The 19,605-nt window shown below is 45.1% G+C and overlaps 1 pseudogene; it reads left to right on the forward strand.

Moving 5' to 3' along the window:
* Nucleotides 1–19,207: 19,207 nt before the first annotated feature.
* Nucleotides 19,208–19,388, forward strand: LOC132814820 (U2 spliceosomal RNA; annotated as a pseudogene).
* Nucleotides 19,389–19,605: the final 217 nt, after the last annotated feature.

The following is a 19,605-nucleotide window of genomic DNA, read 5'->3' on the forward strand; positions in this document are numbered from 1 at the left end:
AGGGCGAATTGAAAGCTTTAGTCATGGAGCAGTGGGTTTCATTGGTGTGGGTGTCCCGATGATGTTGTCTGAAGTGCTCTGTGAGAAGGTGTCAGGTCTTCCAATGCAAAGCAGACCAAAGTGGGAGCAACAGATACAATAAATAACATTGGTGGATGTGCAGGTGAAACGTTGACTGATGTGGAAGGCACCTTTCGGGCCTTGGACGGACTTATCCTCAGCTCCACTCCTCCAAGCGATGATGTAAACTGAGCATGCACATCCCTGAAATCTTTCTTGTAAACTTGTTTCAACTTGTCTCTACAGTCTCCACAATCATTCCGATCGTCGGGTTTCCAGAACAGGAAATAATGCTCCAGCTGAATCTGAACTGGTGCATCATAAAAAAAACACAACATCACCTCATTGCTCCCACAGTCTCTGTCACTGTGAACAAGGACCAGGAGACAAAGTTCTTTATGGGATGTTCTCTCAGCCTATGCTGCCAAAATACATTCCATCAGTTCATGTACATCCTGCTCCTGTTAAACCCCTTTTTGAATTAGAGCCAAATTGTCGATTGACTCTTCTTCTGCCCAAAATCTATTTCCTCACACTTCTTCACATTGGACTTCATCTGCAAGAATCCATCTTCCCCACCAAAATACCAATAACCTTCCGACACTCAACACTATCCTGCTAACAGCACTTAGCTTCCCTTTCTTTCTGTCAACGACATATTTCGATATTGTACCTGCATACTAGGAAACAATGAACTTCGAGAATACCAAGCACCCCCACATTTACTCAACATCACTGGCCTTTGTTCAGTGAGTGCGTGTATATGTGTGTGTGTGTGCGTGTTTGTGTTTATTGCAAAGTATCCATTTTCACACCCAAACCCCTGGATACTCATAGCAAGTCTTCCTCACTGTCCGATAACTGGGATCATATCATTTGTCCACCTTTTTGATTGCACCATCACATTAACTTTCTGATCATTGTATACCGGGTCCTATCTTTCCAAAAGGATGGTTATGTTAATAATTTCTCACCCATTTTAAACATAAGCGTTCATATTTTACCTTTCCTACCTACAATCGTGAATCGCATTTCACCACATCATGCCTGACTGGATAAATTTAAATTATTTTTCTCGTGAAATGTTCAGACAACTTATTAGCACAGTTAGGAAATTTTGGTCAAGTGGAATCCAAGGAAAGCTCTCCATCTGGATGTAAAATTGGTTTGAAATTAGGAGATAGAAGGTAGAGGTTGATGATTGCTTTTCAGACTGGATGTCTGTGACCAAAGGTGAGCTGCAAGGATCGGCGCTGGGTCCACTATTGTCTATCATTTATATAAATGATTTAAATATGATTAAAGTAGGCATGTTTAATCAGTTTGCAGCTGACACTTCAAGTGGTAATGGTGTGGACAGTGAAGATGGTTATCTCAGAATGCAAGGAGACCTTGATCAGATGGGCCAATGGTCCGAGGAGTGGCAAATGGAGCTTAATTTAGATAAACCTGAGGTGCTAAATTTTGGTGAGGCAAACCAGGGCAGGGTGTACACATTTAGTGGTGAGATGTGATTGCTGAACAAAGGCACGTTTGAGTGCAGGTTCATAGTTACTTGAAAATGGTGTGGCAGGTAGACAGGGCCATGAAGAAGGCATTTGATACATTTGCCTTTATTAGTCATCACATTGAATTTAGGTTTTGAGATGTCATGTTAAGGCTGTAAAGGACACGGTTTCGGACATTTTTAAAATAATACATCCAGTTCTGGACACTCTGCTGTAGGAAAGATGTTGTGATACTTGTGTATCAGAAAAGATTTACAAAGATATTGCCAGGTTCGTAGCGTTTGAGTGAGAGGAACAGGCTGAATAGGCCGGGGTTATTTTCCATGGAGTGTCAGACTCTGAGGGGTGACCTTATGAAAGTTTATAATATCATGAGATACATGGATGCATAGACATTTTTTTTTATCAATTCACAGGAGTCAAAAACTGGATGGCATAGTTTGCAGGTGAGAGGGAAAGATTTAGATGGGATCAAAAGGATGATATTTTCATGCATAGAGTGGTGTATGTATTGAATGAGCTGGCAGAGGAAATGCTGAAAGCTGGTACAATTACAACATTGAAATGGCACCTGAATTTGTATATGAACAGGAGGGGTTTGGAGGGATATGAGTCAAATTCTGGCAAACGGGACACGCATTTCCAAAAGAAATTAAACACGCATCTCACTTCAATATCATGAGCAAATGTAACACCTCAAATTAATTTCTTGATTTTTATGTCCTCGCTGTCTACAGGAATAGTGCCAGAAAAGTGGAGGATAGCAACTGTGGTTTCCTTGTTCAAGAAGGGGAGTAGGGATAGCTCTAGTAACTATATGCCGGTGAGTCTTCCCTCTGTTGTGGGCAAAGTCTTAGAGAGAATTGTAAGGGATAGGATTTATGAACACCTGGATAGGAATAATGTGATCAATGATAGTCAGCATGGTTTTGTGAAGGGCCGGTCGTGCCTCACAAACCTTATTGAATTCTTTGAGAAGGTGACTAAGGAGGTGGACGAGGGTAAAGCGGTTGATGTGGTGTATATGGATTTCAGTAAGGCATTTGATAAGGTTTCCCATGGTAGGCTAATGCAACAAATACGGAGGTATGGCGTTGAGGGGGAGTTGGAGGTTTGGATTAGGAATTGGCTGGCTGGAAGAAGACGGAGGGTGGTAGTTGATGGTAAAGGTCCATCTTGGAGTGCAGTTACCAGCGGGGTTTCCGCAAGGATCTGTTTTGGGACCATTGCTGTTTGTCATTTTTATAAATGACCTGGAGGAGGGGCTAGAAGGTTGGGTGAGCAAATTTGCGGATTATACGAAAGCCGGTGGAGCTGTTGACAGTGAGGATGGATGTGGCAGGTTACAACAGGATATTGATAAGCTGCAGAGCTGGGCAGAAAGGTGGCAAATGGAGTTCAATGTCGCTAAGTGTGAAGTGATTCACTTTGGTAAGAGTAACAAGAAGATGGGATACTGGGCTAATGGTCGGATACTTGGTAGTGTGGATGAGCAGAGGGATCTTGGTGTCCATGTACACAGATCTCTGAAAGTTGCCACCCAGGTAAATAGTGCTGTGAAGAAGGAATATGGTGTACTGGCCTTTATTGGTAGGGGAATTGAGATCCGGAGTCCTGAGGTCATATTGCAGTTGCATAAGGCACTGGTGCGGCCGCATCTGGAATATTGTGCGCAGTATTGGTCGCCATACTATAGGAAGGATGTGGAGGCACTGGAACGGGTGCAGAGGGAGTTTACCAGGATGTTGCCTGGTTTGGTAGGAAGATCGTATGAGGAAAGGCTGAGGCACTTGGGGTTGTTTTCATTGGAGAAAAGAAGGTTTAGGGGTGACTTGATAGAGGTGTACAAGATGATTAGGGGTTTAGATAGGGTTGACCATGAGAACCTTTTTCCACGTATGGAGTCAGATATTACGAGGGGGCATAGCTTTAAATTAAGGGGTGGTAGATGTAGGATAGATGTTAGGGGTAGATTCTTTACTCAGAGAGTCATGAGTTCATGGAATACCCTGCCAGTAACAGTGGTGGACTCTCCCTCTTTATGGGCATTTAAACGGGCATTGGATAGGCATATGGAAGAAAGTGGGCTAGTGTAGGTTAGGTGGGCTTGGATTGGCGCAACATCGAGTTTCGAAGGGACTGTACTGCGCTGTATTTTTCTATGTTCTACGTGCTATGTTCTAATGTACAAACAAAAACAAATAATGCTGGAGAAACTCATCAGGTCTGGCAGCATCTGTGGAGAGAGGAAGCAGGGTTATTTGATGTTTCTTTGAAATCACCAAGAGAACATAAGAACTAGGGGCAGGAGAAGGCCATTCAGCCCCTCGAGCCTGCTCTGTTATTACATACGGTCCTGGCTGATTTCATTTCGGTCTCAACTACACCATGTTCCAGATTGCCCCACTAAGTAAAACCTCCTCTCTACCTCGCCAAACCTTTTTTCCCAATCTGCAGAAAGAGTGATGGAAAATGACAGTTAGATAATTGTTTTGCATCAAAATTTCTTGTGGAAAATATAACATCTACAGGACTGCCCGTGTAAAACTCAACAAAGAACAAAGAAAGCTGTTCATGTGGAGTACTGCATGCAATTTCGGTCTCCCTTGTGCAGGAGGATGTTGTGAAACTTGACATATTTCTGAAAATATTGACAAATGTATTGCCAGGGTTCGAGAGTTTCAACTACAGTGAGAGTCTGAATAGTCTGGGGCTATTCTTCCTGGAGCGTGAATGCGGAAGAAGCCTTCTTATGCATGTCTATAAGATTATGGATAAGGTAAACAGACAAGATCTTTTTCCCTGGGATGGTGAAGTACAGAACTAGAGGGTATAGGTTTAGTGTGAGAAGGGAAGGATTTAAAGGGACCTTAGGATCAACTTTTTCATGCAGTGGGTGGTGCGTGTATGGAATGAGTTGCCAAAGGAAGGGATGGAGGCTAGTACAATTGCAGCATTTAAGAAGCATCTGGATGTGTATATGAATAGCAAGGATTTAGAGTGATGTCGGCTGAGTGCTGGCAAATGCGCCTAGATTGGGTTCGGATATCTGGTTGTCCAGTTGGACTGAAGGGTCTTCTTCCGTGCTGTCCAATTCTGTCTCTGTGAACATGTCAGTTGAACGGGACACTGTATGTTATTTGATATTTACCCCAGTAACTGGGCTGGTGCTTCAAAAAAAAATTCAATCGCTATAGTTTCTTGAGAACTGAGGGCTTTCTTTGCAAGTGGGATGACTAAGCAAATCATTTCCCATTGCGCCGATTGGAGAACAGTCTCTCCTCCGTGTGAACTCACTGGTGAACACTGAGATTGGAAGAGCACTTGAACCCAGCCACCCAGTGAGAGCACCTGAATGGTCTCTCATTTATAAACACATGGACGGGAAAATTGATCCCGGCTACTTTATAGTCATTTCAGTGTGTGGATGTTTCAAAGGTCAGTGGGAACTCGCTGGTGTGTCAGATAACTGGATAAATGAGTGAATCCTTTACCACCTTGTGAGCAGGTGAATGGTCCACACCCCTGCCCCCGCCGCAGGCCCCACCCCGCCACATACTGGCGTGAATACGGTTGGATGAGCTTGTTGCCTCAATGCAGGTCTGCAGAGAGACCATTCGAGTGGCCTATCCTTCGTGTGTACACATTGAAGATGTGTCAGTTCCCAAGCACTTTTACTCCATTTCCCACAATTTGGACATTTATTAGCCAACCCCCTGTGTGAACATGTTCATGCATCGACAATTAGGATGATTGTGTGAATCCCTTCTGACAATAAGGGACAGCTTAGCAATGGTGGCTTACAGCTCGAGAGATCTTGGGCCAATTCCAGGCTTGGCTGAAGGTAGAGAATGTAGATAAGTGAATAGTTACATTTTGAGATGGTTATTGTTACAGAGGAGGAGAAGCTGGATATCCTGAAATGCATACAAGTTGATAAATTTCCAGAACCCGATCAGGTGTAACCTAGAATTCTGTGAGAGGATGGGAAAGTGATTGCTGGGCCTTTTGCTGAGATATACGTATCATCAATAGTCACGGTGACGTGCTGGAAGACTGAAGGTTGGCTGACATCGTGGCACTGTTTAAGGAAAGTGATAAGGACAAGCCAGGGAACGATAGACCAGTGAAGCCGAATTCAGTGTTGTTGGAGGGAAACCTGAGGGACAGGATGTACATGTATTTGGAAAGGCAAGGACTGATTAGGCATGGTCAGGGTGGAAAATCATGACTCAGGAGCTTTATTGAGTGTTTTGAAGAAGTGAAAAAAGAAAATTGATGAGGGCAGAGAGGTGGACATAATCTATGTGGACATCAGTAAGGTGGTCGACAAGGTTTACCTTGCTAACAAGATTGGTTAGCAAGTATAGATCTCATGGAATACGGGAGAACTAGCCATTTGGATACAGAACTGTCTCAAAGGAAGAAGACAGAGGGTGGTAGTGAAGGATTGTTTTTCAGACTGGAGGCCTCTGACCAGTGAAGTGCAACAAGGATCAGTGCTGGTTCCACTTCATTCATTCATTTATATAAACGATTTGGACATCTACGTAGGAGGTATAAATAATAACTTTGCTGATGACACCAAAATTGGAGGTGTCATGAACAGGGAAGAAGGTTACCTCAGATTACAGTGGGTTCTTGATCAGATGGACCAGTGGGATGAGGAGTGGCAGACTGAGTTTGATTTAGCGAGGTTTTGCATTTTGGGAAAGCTAATCTTAGCAGGAATTATACACTTAATAGGATTGTTCGGGTCCTGGGGGAGTATAGGAGTTGGGAGGTCATTTCGCGATGGTACAGGACATTGGTTAGGCAATTTGTGGAATATTGCATGCAATTCTGATCTCCTTCCTATCAGAAGAATGTTGTGAAACTTGAAAATGTTTAGAAAATATTTACAAGGATGTTGCCAGGTTTGGAAGATTTGATCTGTAGGGAGAGGCTGAATCGGCTGGGGATGTTCTCCCTGGAGTTCTGGAGGCTGACGGATGACCTCATTGAGGTTTAGAAGATCATGAGGGGCGTGGATATAATAAAGAGATAAAGTCTTTTCCATGGGGTGGGTGAGTCCATAACTAGAGAGCATAGGTTCAGGGGAAAGATATAAAAGAGACATAAGTGGCAACGTTTTCGTAGAGAGGGTTGTGCATGTATGGAATGTGCTGCCAGAGGAAGGGGTGCAAGCTGGTATAATTGCAGCATTTAAAAGGTATCTGGATAGGTATAAGAACGGGAAGGGCTTAGAGGGTTAATGGACCAAGTGCTGGCAAATGGGTCTTCCCCCATGGTTCAAAGATGTGTAGGGTAGCTTGATTGGCCATGTTAAAGTACAGGGTTATGGTGTTTCCGGTAAGGTGCTGGGTCTGAGTGTGATGATCATTGGAAGGTTGGTGTAGACTCGATGGACTGAGTGGCCTTTCCCTGCACTGTAGGGTCTCTTTGATTCGACTTGCAGCAGGTGAATGCTCGCTTCCTGGTGTGACTACATTGATGAGTTTCCCGTTCAGATGGTGATCTGTGTTCCCCTCGCATTATTCTCACGTTGGTCCCCTGTGTGAATCCACTTGTTGTTTGACAGGTCACATGATCAGCTAAAACCTTGTCTATGTCGTGAATATGTGTCTGGTTTCTCAACACTTCACTGCCCTCTTCCTACCATATATAAAACCTGATGGTATTCAGGTTACAATAAACTGGGTGACTCTCTCAAATCTTGATGTCTACTTTGGATTCAATTATCCAATTACCTCTCCTCTGATGGACTGTAAATTGTTTGAATTTTTTTTATAACAGAGGAAGTGATGGAGTTGTCGGATTATTACGAGACAATAATGCAGAGACGCAGGTGATGTTCTGGGGATCTGGATTCAAATCCCAGAGCTGGATTCTATTTCTGTTAAAAACGTGGGTTGAAGGATCTAATGGTCATGAAACCATTGCTGATTGTCAGAAACCCCCATCTGGTTCACTAATATCCATTTCGGGAGGAAATCTGCCATCCTCCCCTCGTCTGTGCTCGGTATGAATCCAAATCTTCCCTTTGGGGAAATTCAGAAGGGACATCAAATCCTGGACAAGCCAGCACGGTCCACATGCCATGAATTAAATAAAATGAGTGTGAGAGAGAATAGACAAAAACACAAATACATGTTGTGAAACTGTGCTGAATGTAACTGATAATTTGTGGGATCTGAACTAGGATGATGCAACCAAAGTAGCTGTTGATTGTCATTAAAAAAAAAACCCCAATGATTGATTGATGTTTTTCAGTGAAGCAACGCTTCCCCCTGGTCTGGGCCTACACATGATGATATGCTCTTTGGAAGCAGACTGAGAGAAGAAGGCATTTGTTGATCTGGATAGATGTTGCTATTTCATCACCACTAGGTGAATCATCTGTAGGTCTTGACCCAACAGCATTGTGACAGCACTTTCACCACACATACTGCAGTCATTCAAAGATAAACATCAGGTTCCCCAGAGACAATTGGCGAATGGAAACATCTGCTGGTCTTGGCAGTGAAAGCAAAATTCCAAAAAATACAGGTTTACAAATACAACAGCATGCAACAGCTTCAGAGCATTTAATTTGGTGCTGAAACAATGCTGCGTTGCATTTTATCAAACAATGTGTATTCAGCAAATTGATCTTCTCTGGAATCTACCTGCTCAATATGTGTTTCCCTAGAATTCATCTCCTCAACATGATCTTCCTTATATTTCTCCCTCACAACCGCATCTTGCCGAGAATCTACCTCTAAATCGGATCTTCCCGAGAATACACCAGCTCATCTGACTTTCCCTGGAATCTGTCTGTGCCACCTGATGTTGTTCAGAACCTACCCATTCAATCTGATCAGTTCTTGAATCAATCTGCTCAACATGATCTTCCTTCAAACCTGACTGCTCAATCTGATCTCCTGAATGTCTAGCTGCTGAAACCGATACAAGGCGATGAAAATGGAATGGTACAAGTTGATAGCCTTTCACAGAAAACTCCTGCAAACACGATGAGCTCCGTAGACTCACTCTATGTGATAATCATTCAAAGATTCTGCTACTTGATGTAAATAGAACAACAGTGGTGTCCACCTTCTGCCACCAATGTTCACCCTGGTACATTTGGCTCTGAATTGCTCTCTATGTTAGAATCTGATCAGGGAGCAACATCTGTAATCAAATCATGGATAAATTCTGAAGCTTTTAGAAATCTGTCAACCCAAACGAAATGCTGGACATTCTCAGATAGTTGGGCTTTACATATGGAGAGAGTAAAACACAGTTCATGTTTCAGATGGGAATAAGAACAGTGCGCAATTTAATCACCACTATAAGCTCAGAATTCGAAGAGAAATGCACTGTAGGGCAAGAAAAATTGTGATTGGAGAGAAACTAAGGAAAATAAAAATTATAAATAAGCAGCACATGGGCAAAGTGGGGACACTCAGTTAATCACATTTGGCATAAGCAGAAGTTAAATTCCTAACTGAGCTTAAATGCACTCATTATTAAAGACAGTGTTCGGGATGCAATGACAATGTGGTGATCAGGAACAGGAGAGGTGAGAAAAAGCAATGGATGGACATAGAGTACTCTCCACTCGGGATTCCTGCGCCCAGTGGAAAATAACCATGCCAAGGCGTCTCCAGCTGGCGAACAGAAACATTGAGGTGGCTGGTGTGCAGTAGCGGACTATACAAGAACCTCCATTTCATGATGTGATCAGACGCACAACACATATTCCAGAGGCAGCTCAGGTTGTGGGGTACAGGCACCAAGAATCAGAGAAGGTCTACAGTGTTGAAGCAGATGGCTGTGCCCTCACTGATACTCTGAAGAGCATCCCACCCATTCCCACACCCCTACCCAATCCCTATAACCCTGCGTTTCCCATGGATAACCTATATAACCTGCACATCCCTGCAACTTATGAGTACTTTAACACAGCTAGTCCACCAGCCTGCACATCCTTGGACTGTGGGAGGAAATTGGAGCACTCGTGAGAAACCCAGGCAGACGCAGGGAGAATGTGCACACTCCACATAGACAGTCGCCCGAGTGTGACATCGAACCTTGGTCCCTCGCGCTGTGAGGAAGCAGTGCGAACCATTGAGCCAGCATGTCACCCGTGGGAAGTTTAGGATACATTGGACAATTCTTGCAGCAGCATCCAGACCAGTTTCCAAGCTCCCAGCATGACCCTGACTCTGGTCAGCCCTGCATCCATGGCCCTCTCCTCCACCATCCACTCAATACATCAATGGCAGAGATACAGCTTCCTGAGCAATGGATACCTTACGATAGCTGCTACTCCTGACGGTGGGAAGACCCGGCGTGAGTCAGCCATGACCCAAAGATTGGTCTGGTCCTGGTAAAACACAGGCAGCATGCTGGGGGAGAACGGAAACGCTCATGGACAATAGACCGGAGCTATGTGCTGCGATTCAGATCGGGTACGTGACGGTAAAAAGGCAGCACTCAGGAGCACGATCCAGGAGGAGTCTCGATGTAAAGGTATCGCTGTAGGTTCTGAAAGTGGGACATCAACACGAGGATGCAGAGGAGCACCAAAGACTGAGCAAAACACTTATTTCCGTGGCAACTCAGCCCAGGTTCAGAGAGCTGACGCAGAGCTCACTGAAATATCCACTCACACCAGTTATTTCATTAATTAATAAGCAGCAAATCTGATAGGAGCTCTTTTTGCACAAGGTTAGTGTCCCTACCTCTGAGATAGAAGACCTTGTATTAGTCCCACCTGCTCCAGATGTATATAGTGACATCTCTGAAGAAACTGTCTGAATAAAAGAAACCTAAGGGCAGACCAGCAGTGAATGCAAGTGATTCTAGTGCCTGACTGTTGTATTTCCCATAAACCCATATCAACGGATCACCATCAACATTGGTGTCCCGATGAGTAAAATGAGCTTGGCACCAAATGTGGATGTTGGTGATGTGGAATGGACGGCAGAGCTGGGAATGGGACAGCAGCCTTGTTTGGGAATGAACCGCATCACTGACTGACTGTTCCAATATTTCCTGCCAGGACAGGAGCAACCGTTTGTTGTGTTCTATTTGAGTGCTTTGGAACAACGTTGCTTCTGTGGGCTCAGTGACTAAGCTCTTTCGCAGGGTCCAAATGAACAGACTCACCAATTGGCACGCGGCGGTTATGGGCTGGAAGCCAGAACACGTGTCTTCTGGTACGTCACATACTTCCCTCCAAGGATGTCTCAAGCTTTTCCCCAAATTACAATTTGTAGTTAACTTAATCTGATTGTCCGTATTCGTGATTGGAAAAGGAATGATACTGCAGTCCACAGCATCTCTCTAAATCACACTGCAGAGCTGAAGGCTTTTCTATTTTCAGACCCTGCCTGTTCATCTCCATGAACCGCACAGCCATGGACAGAGTTGTGGCTGACTCCTTATTAATTAGGGTCTGTTAAGATTTAACTCTGTCAGATCAGCTGTTATAGGCTTCATCCATCCATCACACTGTCACAACTGATCATGCCTGCTGAATTTGAAAATTATTCTCAAAAGTGTTTCAGAATTATGTTTCACAGAAATATGACAAGTTCGTTCACTGTTGGAGGCTGGTTATGTCAGTTGGGTGGAGGCTTGTTTGTAAAAAAAAAGAATGAGGCCAATGGTATTGGTTTAATTCCTGCATTGGCTCAGGTTGACACGAAGGACTCTCCTTCTGTCCATCTCCCATTCTATTGAAACCTGGGGACCCTCAGGTTAAACCATCGCCACCCGTCTCTCTCTGTCTCTCCCTCATGAGCGATGGGACAAGGTGACTTTACCCGACGGTTCAGTCTCAATAATTTTACTTCTGAAGAAAATTACAACAGCTTTTGTTTAAGCATCCCTTCAGGATGATTATAAAATAGAAACCAAAATTCGAGCTTTGTGAAATCATGAGGGGCAGAGGCTGGTGTTTTTTTTTCCCCAGGGTGGGGTAGTTCAAAACTGGGGGCATTGCTCAGAGAGACAGGAGTAAGATCTAAATAGAATACGGGTGGGGCAACCTTTTTTTTCTACAAGAGAAATGTTCGTGTGTCCACACCAACTGGCTAACTACTCTTGGATTGGTGATTCGCTCCAACCAAACCTATGCTTTGCCACACCGGACCATCCGAGGGATACGGTCACCTACTTTAAGAATGGCCTCATTAACCTGACCCAGGTGAAGGCCTTTGACTGGATATCAAGTTCTTACATGTGGGGAGTGGTCTCCAAAATGGGTTGTGGAGAGGGAATGTCCAATTGGACCCGACTGCTCTCCACCAACACCGTTAGTGCAGACTCAATCAATGGATGTAAATCAGAAAGCTTCCCGATCAGATCCAGAGTCAGGTAGGGCTACTCATTCTCCTGCCTTGGCTGTGTGTAATCTGAAGTCTTTTGCTGAGTCCGTGAGGAAGGATGCGAATAGAGAGGGGGTGGCGGAGGGGGTATCTACTCCAGGCAGTGGGGGCCTGCAGGTCAAAGTCTCCCTGTACAGGAATGACATACTAATCTTGAATTAAGTGCATTCCTCCATTGCACTCTGTCTGTATTGTGTTGCCTCTCTCTCACACACACACTCTTAGATGTTTACTACAATCCATTCTCTGCTTCACTTTCTGTCCATCACATACTGGCTCGCACAAAGTATTTCATGATCTCTCCCCTGCTGGACTATCTCTGTACCACTTGTCTCACTCACACAAATCATTAATAATCTGCCCTCTGCTGCACTTTCTCTGTGTCACACACAAATCTTAAATGAACTACATCGCTTTTTGCACTCTGTACCGTGTTGTCTCTCTCACACACATTTTGTTATATTCTTGTGGTGCACTCCTACGCACAAACATTTAACAATCTACCCTCTGCTGCACTTTCTATCAAACAGTCGGGCACAGACAAATATTTAATCTGTCCTGTCATCTTCTTACTCTGTATAACTATCTCACATACAAAAAACATTCGCAATATACCACCTCCTGCACGCTCTCACTATTTGAAAGCAAGTAAGCATTCTTGACCAGACTAAGCCGCCTTGAAACATATCAAGGAGAGCGCCTCAACCCCAACTGTTTGTTATTAAAAGCCAAATGGGCAGTGTTGCATTCCAGAGCGATTCGATTGGTCAAACTACTTTATTCTTACAATAGAGGTGAAATATCATCAGAAGCAAAGATTGGTTTAACCGTAACTCTAAAAATACTTTAAAAAATAACACATTATTTAATTAATACTCATTAAATTTTCCAATATAGCAGCATCATTTCAAACGCAAATTCAGCAAATCTGATCCCTCACTTGATACCGCCTTCAGGGAAAGGAAAAACCCCAAAACACGAACCCAGCAACAGAGAGAGAGCTCAAGCTTTTGAACCAGCACAATGGGAGAGAGAGATATATAGAGAGAAAAAGAAAGAGAGAGCTGGAATTTTCCCCAAATTTCTAAATTCACCAACTGAAAGCAAAAACTTCAACCCTTAGGTCTGTGGGAGCCTGAATCCACCCACTCATGCTTCTTTTGCCTCCGTCTTTAAACAAATAGCAATGCTAGTTATCCATCTATTGATTGCTATGGCAACTGCTCTGCCCAGGAACATAAGAAACCACAAAAAGTTGTGATCACAGCCTGGACCATCACGGAAGCTAACTTCCCATCCATGCACTCCATTTACATTTCTCACTGCCGCCGAAAGGCTTCCGAGCATCATCAAAGGCACATTCCACCACACTAGTACTCTCTTCCAACCTCTTCCATCACGCAGAAGACTCAGAAGCGTAAAGTCATGTAACAACAGGTTCAAGAACAGCTTCGTCCCTGTTGATATTAGACTGCTGAATGGATGTTATTTCAAATATAATACTGATGTTGCTTTAGTCCACCTCCCAATGAAACCGTGACCTTGTATGCTTCACATCCTTGCTTTTATACTCTCGTCCTTTTACAATGAATTAGGAGGAAGTGAGGACAGCAGATGCGGGAGATCAGAGTCGAACAGTATTTTGCTGCAAAGGCTCAGCCAGTCAGGCAGCATTCCAGGAGAAGACTGATACAAAGTACGTATTCAGTTCCTCAGCCATTTCCTTGCTCCCCACTGCTACTTCCCAAGTATAATTTTACCAGCAGCCCAATGTCCACTTTTGCTTATCTTATGCCCTTCGTATATCTAAAGAAACTCTTGCAATCTTTCCTAATATCACCAGATAGCTCACCCTTATATTTCACCTTCTCTGTCTCCATTGCTTTCTTCACTGTCCTCTGTGGGTCTTTGTCAGCTTCTCAACTCTCTGGCTTCCCATTGCTGTTCGTCACACTACATGATATTTCTTTTTGATTTTGTGTTGTCCCTGACGTCTCTGGTAAGCCATGTCGCATAACTCTCCTTTTGATATGCTTAGTTTTCTTAGGATGAATTTTTGTTTGGCTCCCAAATGCCTCCCAGAGACTCCTCCCTGAAAATCCCTAAACCGGTCCTCTTCCCTCGTCTTGCTTATGTTGTTTGTCCCGATGTTGAATACTGAATCCTCCTCCTCCCACTCCAATCCTTTTCAGCCTGTCCGAGATGGGTTCACATTGGCATTGGGCGGGCAACATACCATGTGTAACCCTCAATCTTGATTTCACAGGATACTATTTATTTCCCTAATTATGCAATGCCCTACAACAAAACATTTGTCTACTTTCTCTCCCCACTTCAATGTTCTCCTCTCCCAGGATGCTGTGGTCAGCTGGGCCATCCTCCCGACAGCTTTATTCATCATCTACACAAGGAGCAAGTACTCCATAACGGTTAGATACGGTCAAGAGCTGAGCCTTCTCTTCCTGGATCCCTTTACGTGCCTCATTTGCAGCCACACTCGGTTGTCCATTGTCACTGACTGGATTTGTGGTCATAAATCTAACCAGGTGTGACTGCCTCTTGAAACAAAACGTTCAGTTACCACTCCTCCTCCCGGATGTGCTGCAGTGTTTGAAGTTCAGATTCCAGCTTATCAATTATGAGGCAGACTCAGGGTTCTTTTGTATGGAAAATGAATGTGATAAACAATATCCCACAGAAATGTGAAAAGTAAATTGCATTCACAGTAAACTTGGATACTTTCGAATTTGGCAATACACAATTGGGAAAATTAATTGGAGGAGAAAGTATCACGACTTTCCCAATTGTCGAGGATAGAGATATCCATGACATTGGTATAAAGTACTAGATTGAATGACCTACTGTCATCTTCAAGTAGATAACTGAGTGGATTATCTTCCAGAACTAATCTTAACCACAAATATCTGTCTCCAAATGTGTTTACTTGCTCTATGTAATATCAAGAAACAACCATAAATATGAATTGCTCCAATTGCCCTGAGTCAAGGAAATGTTTCAGATTTTTCATAGCGCAGTTTGTGATCCAAAGTCAGCCGCATCTGTAATTCAGCTGCTCCAGTATTGCTGCAATATTGTCAGAGGTAAGAAGTCAATGTCAAGACGTAAATATTTCATAACAACCTACTTAACACACTCTCAGTTTGATCCCACTGTGGGCACACAAGCCCTGATCTCATGGCAGTCTTGTTACAGCAGACCATGGTCACTGGCCAGACCCGCAAAGCCGCCCAGCAAAGGGGTAAATGACACCTACATGAGAAGGATATAGGCAGCTCTTCAGATGGTGAGGACGGGCGTAAGGACGGTCGTCAAAGAGGAACAGACAGAGTGCAGGGGGCAGAAAGGAGGGAAGAATACCCCAAACAGGAAATGACGAACTTTTTGAGGGGGCTGGTAAAAAATACACCCCACCCAATGAGAACCAGGAGGTACCCACCGCCCCACAGCTCCAGGTAACTCGGAGCGGCGATCTTCGGACAGGTCCGCTCTCAGACAGAGAACGGGACTATGCGAAGCCTAGTCCCATCACGAAGATACCAGAGCAGGGAAATGATTGCTGCGTAGAGGCGGACAGTTACCTCAGCTCTGCGAGTGTCCAGCAGTTCGCGTTCACCACAGGAATGCAGATAGCTACCCCAGACAGGCAGGACCAGCAGCAAATGGACACTAGTGACATCATAAATTGTTAAAATGGGCATAAACAATGCCAGTGTTAATGTGCATTACATTAAATCTGCTACGCGATGTATCTCTACACTGACCTCCTGGCCAACATTGATGCCGATGTCCTGTTTCTGCAGGAGTGTGGGATACCACACCTCAGCAGCTGCAGGAGATAGTCGAGCTCACGGGCCCATAGGCCTCCAGGTTGGTCCTGGGGCAACGATAGCCGTGCCTCCATCCTTGGGTATCCTGTTGCGAGGAGGCAACTTCGCCATCTCCGAGGTTAAGGAGGTGGCGGGCGCCTCGTCATTGCTGATGTCATATATAGAAAAGCTCCTCTGAAACTGATGAATGTGTACGCCTCAATGTGTAAGAATGACGCTTTGGCCGTCCTGCAGCAGCTTCCACTTTTGCTGGCTACGTCCAGGCTGTCATTCTGGTCGGAGACTTCAACGGTACCATTGATGTAGATGGACGATCCGGCGTGGGAACAGTAATCTGGACAGCACGTCCAGAGTCCTGATGGAAATGATCAAAGATGCCAAGCTGTACAACGTCTTCAGCACCCCTGCAGATGGAACACAGCAGAGATAAACCTGGTCACAGATGGACGGGTCTATCCGCTCAAGGATATGTACGTGTTTGTGTCCTGAGCGTTCTCAGTCAGATCCACCGACGTCAAGCTGGAGTTCTTGTCCGACCACTGCCTCCTGCTGGCTGGCTGTCACCTGCAGGACGAGCAGCGGTCGAGTAAGGGATCGTGGAAATTGAATACCAAGCTGCTGACGCCGGGAAACATTGAGTAGCTCAAGAGGGATTACGCAGTTTGGAGAACCGTGAAGCCCCTGTTTTAGTCTCCACCTGACTGGTGGGAAACAGTAAAAGGGAACATTAGCAGGTTCTTCATCCTCAAAGGTGTTCGGGATGCGAGAGATACGCGGGAAAAACTGTCCCAACTCCAAGAAAGTATACAGGACCCGCTACTGCTGCAGACGATGGGGGTTGATGTCACGGAGGACCTCTAGGACGTGAAGGGCCAGCAAGCCTCGCTCTTTGCCTCAGAGGCCTTCAAGATAATTATCCAGTCCAGGGTCCACTCCGTGAAGCAGAACAAGATGTGCTCACGTTTCTTCTACCAGAAGGTGCACAAAGAGATCTCCGTGCTCAGCAGCCTGAAGGAAGTAGATGGCTTGGTAACATGATCTCAGGCTGACGTCATGAAGATCAGCAAATCCATCTCTGCCAGCGTGTATGACTCGAAGCCAACTCACAGTGCGGCCTCCCAGTTGTTCCTGTTCTCTAACACACAGATCTTAGACGGCAGAACACGGGAGAGGTTGGAACAGCCGCTATCTCTGGATGATCTGACCAAGGCTCTCGATTCTTCGAGAAGAATAAAACTCCCAGAAGCGAAGGCTTACCGGACGAGCTCTATTCTGCTCTGTGGGACGTGATTAGCCAGAACCTCCTGGAGGTGTATGTCAATATGTTTCTGGCTGGTGCCATGAGTGATTCCCTTAGGAAAGCCATCATCATCCGTATCTACAAGCAGAAGGGGGAGAGGCAGGAAATCAGAAACTGGAGACCAATCTCAACATTAAATGCAGATTAAAAATTTTTGGCAAAGATCATCGTCAACCTGGTCAAGTCTTCTCTGGAAGGATGCTTGCTGAGAGTCTCGCACTCCACAGGGATATGATCGCCTACGTGCAGGACTGGAGTTTGGACGCCTGTCTCATCAGCCTGGACCAAGACAAAGCCTTTGAGAGGATGCCACATACGTATATGAGAGGTGTTCTCTCCAAAATGGGCTTTGGGGATGGAATCTGTAATTGGATCAGACTGCACTACATCAAGATTGACAGCGCAGTCTCCATAAATGGATGGGAATCAGACAGCTTACTAGTCAGATCTGGAGTCAGGCAGGGCTGTCCTCCCTCTCTACTGCCTTGTTTGTGTGCTGCATAGAGCTATTTGCCGAGTCCATCAGGAAGAATGTGAGACAGAGTAGGGTGACTATACCTGGCAGGCGGGCCTGCAGGATAAGGCCTCCCTGCACATCGATGATGTAGCCATTTTCTGCTCGGATCCGCTGTCCGTACACAGACTCTTGTGTACATGTGACCAGTTCGAATGGGCCTCAGGGGCCAAGATCAACCGAGGCAAGAGCGAGGCCATGCTCTTCGGGAACAGAGCTAACAAATCCTTCATCCCCAACTCCGTCAGAACTGATCACCTGAAGGTACTGGGTATTTTGTTTGAAGGGGCTGGGGCATGCGCCAAATCTTGGGGGGAACGTATCAAATAAGTGAGGCAGAAACTGGGTAGATGGAAGCCCCAGTCGCTCTCCATTGCCGGTAAGTATCTGATCATCAAGTGTGAGGTAATGTCAGTATTGTTATATGTGGTACAGGTCTGGCTTATTTCCAGAACCTGTGCCGTCGCAGTCACCTGGGCCGTCTTCAATATTGTACAGAGATCAAAGATGGTCAGGGTCCGAAGGGACTCAATGTGCAAAGCTCTGGGCAATGGTGGAAAAAACACACCAAATGCCATCCTCACCCTGATGGCTACCTTTGTGCGTGGTTGCATCAAGCTGTGAGTGGAGCCCCGGTACGCAAACACCAAGTGTCACTACATACTGAGTTTCTACCTGTCCCCAAGTATTGCGATTGATGGATCTGGCCTGTCTGCCGTGGAACACTCCAAGTAGTTGGACCGTTCCGTATCACCTGTCCTTTGTAGAGAAATATTTGAAGAAAAACTCCTTCCACCACAAGTCCATCTGGAAGTGGTCAGCACATAGTGTCCTTGGGACCCTTCAGGAATAGGAGAGGGCGGATCCTGTCAAGCAGTTCCCTGGGCAGACTGTCAAAGTCATTTGTCAGAATGCCTCATCGCCAGAACTTTCTAACAAGCACCAATCCATTGCTTGGCTGATGGTGAGAAGTGCTTTGCCTGTGAGATATTTTGACATGCCAGGACTCTCTGCCGCACCACACGCTGCTCTCGAATCGGCTGCAGAGGGGACGAAACTGTTATTCACCTCCTTCTGGAATGTGCCTACGCAAAGGACGTCTGGAGATGAATGCAGTGGTTTTTGTCGAGGTTCGTCCCGAGCAGCTCTGTGACTCGGGACTCCGTGGTCTACGGTCTGTTCCCCAGGTCTCACACTGACACGATCATCAACTGTGCCTGGAGGATCATCAACTCATTGAAAGCCGCGCTTTGGTCAGTCCAAAACCTATTGATCTTCCAACTAAAGAAGCTGACCCCGACTGATTGTTGCAGACTGGCACATCCCGAGGTCCAGGACTATGTGTTGAGGGGCGCGCTGAAGCTTGGGGTAGCTGTCGCCAAGGCAAGGTGGGGAAAGACCGCCGTGCAACATTTGCCTGCCAAAGAACAGGAGGCCCACACAGTAAGTGGGCTCCGCTGACGCCTCAGCTCAATATATGGACAGTTATGGTACAGGCCTGTAAATATAAATGATTACTTTATCTTTGCATGCAAAGAAATTGAATGTTTGCGTTTGTATGGCATGACCAATTGTACAGATCATCCAAATATTTTATGAATGTTTTTTAATTTTTGGAATAAAATAAAGTTCTTGTCAGTTTTTTCTTAATATCTGATATGTTCCTGATTTAAAGACTGAATCTGATTTTTTGCAGAAAGGAGTTGGATTAGTAGCTTGCTCCAACAACTTCACGCATGGTCCTCGTATTGCAGTATATCTGGGAATTTTGCACTCTTTATTAAAGAATCAGAAAAGCAGATTTATTCGTTCACTTACGTGCACTTTAATGCTTAATTATGCACACCTCGTTTCTGCATAAGAAAGATAACAGACACCTTTTCGTTGAAGTAAGACTTGGTTTGTGCAAATCAACTTTCTTCTAGATTACAATTCATCTGTCACGTTCTGCATGTTCAGTACTCACACTCAATGTTAACACTTCATCCCGGGTAAA

This window comes from Hemiscyllium ocellatum, unplaced genomic scaffold (genome assembly GCF_020745735.1).
Source record: "Hemiscyllium ocellatum isolate sHemOce1 unplaced genomic scaffold, sHemOce1.pat.X.cur. scaffold_941_pat_ctg1, whole genome shotgun sequence".
In the NCBI taxonomy this organism is placed as follows: Eukaryota; Metazoa; Chordata; class Chondrichthyes; order Orectolobiformes; family Hemiscylliidae; genus Hemiscyllium; species Hemiscyllium ocellatum.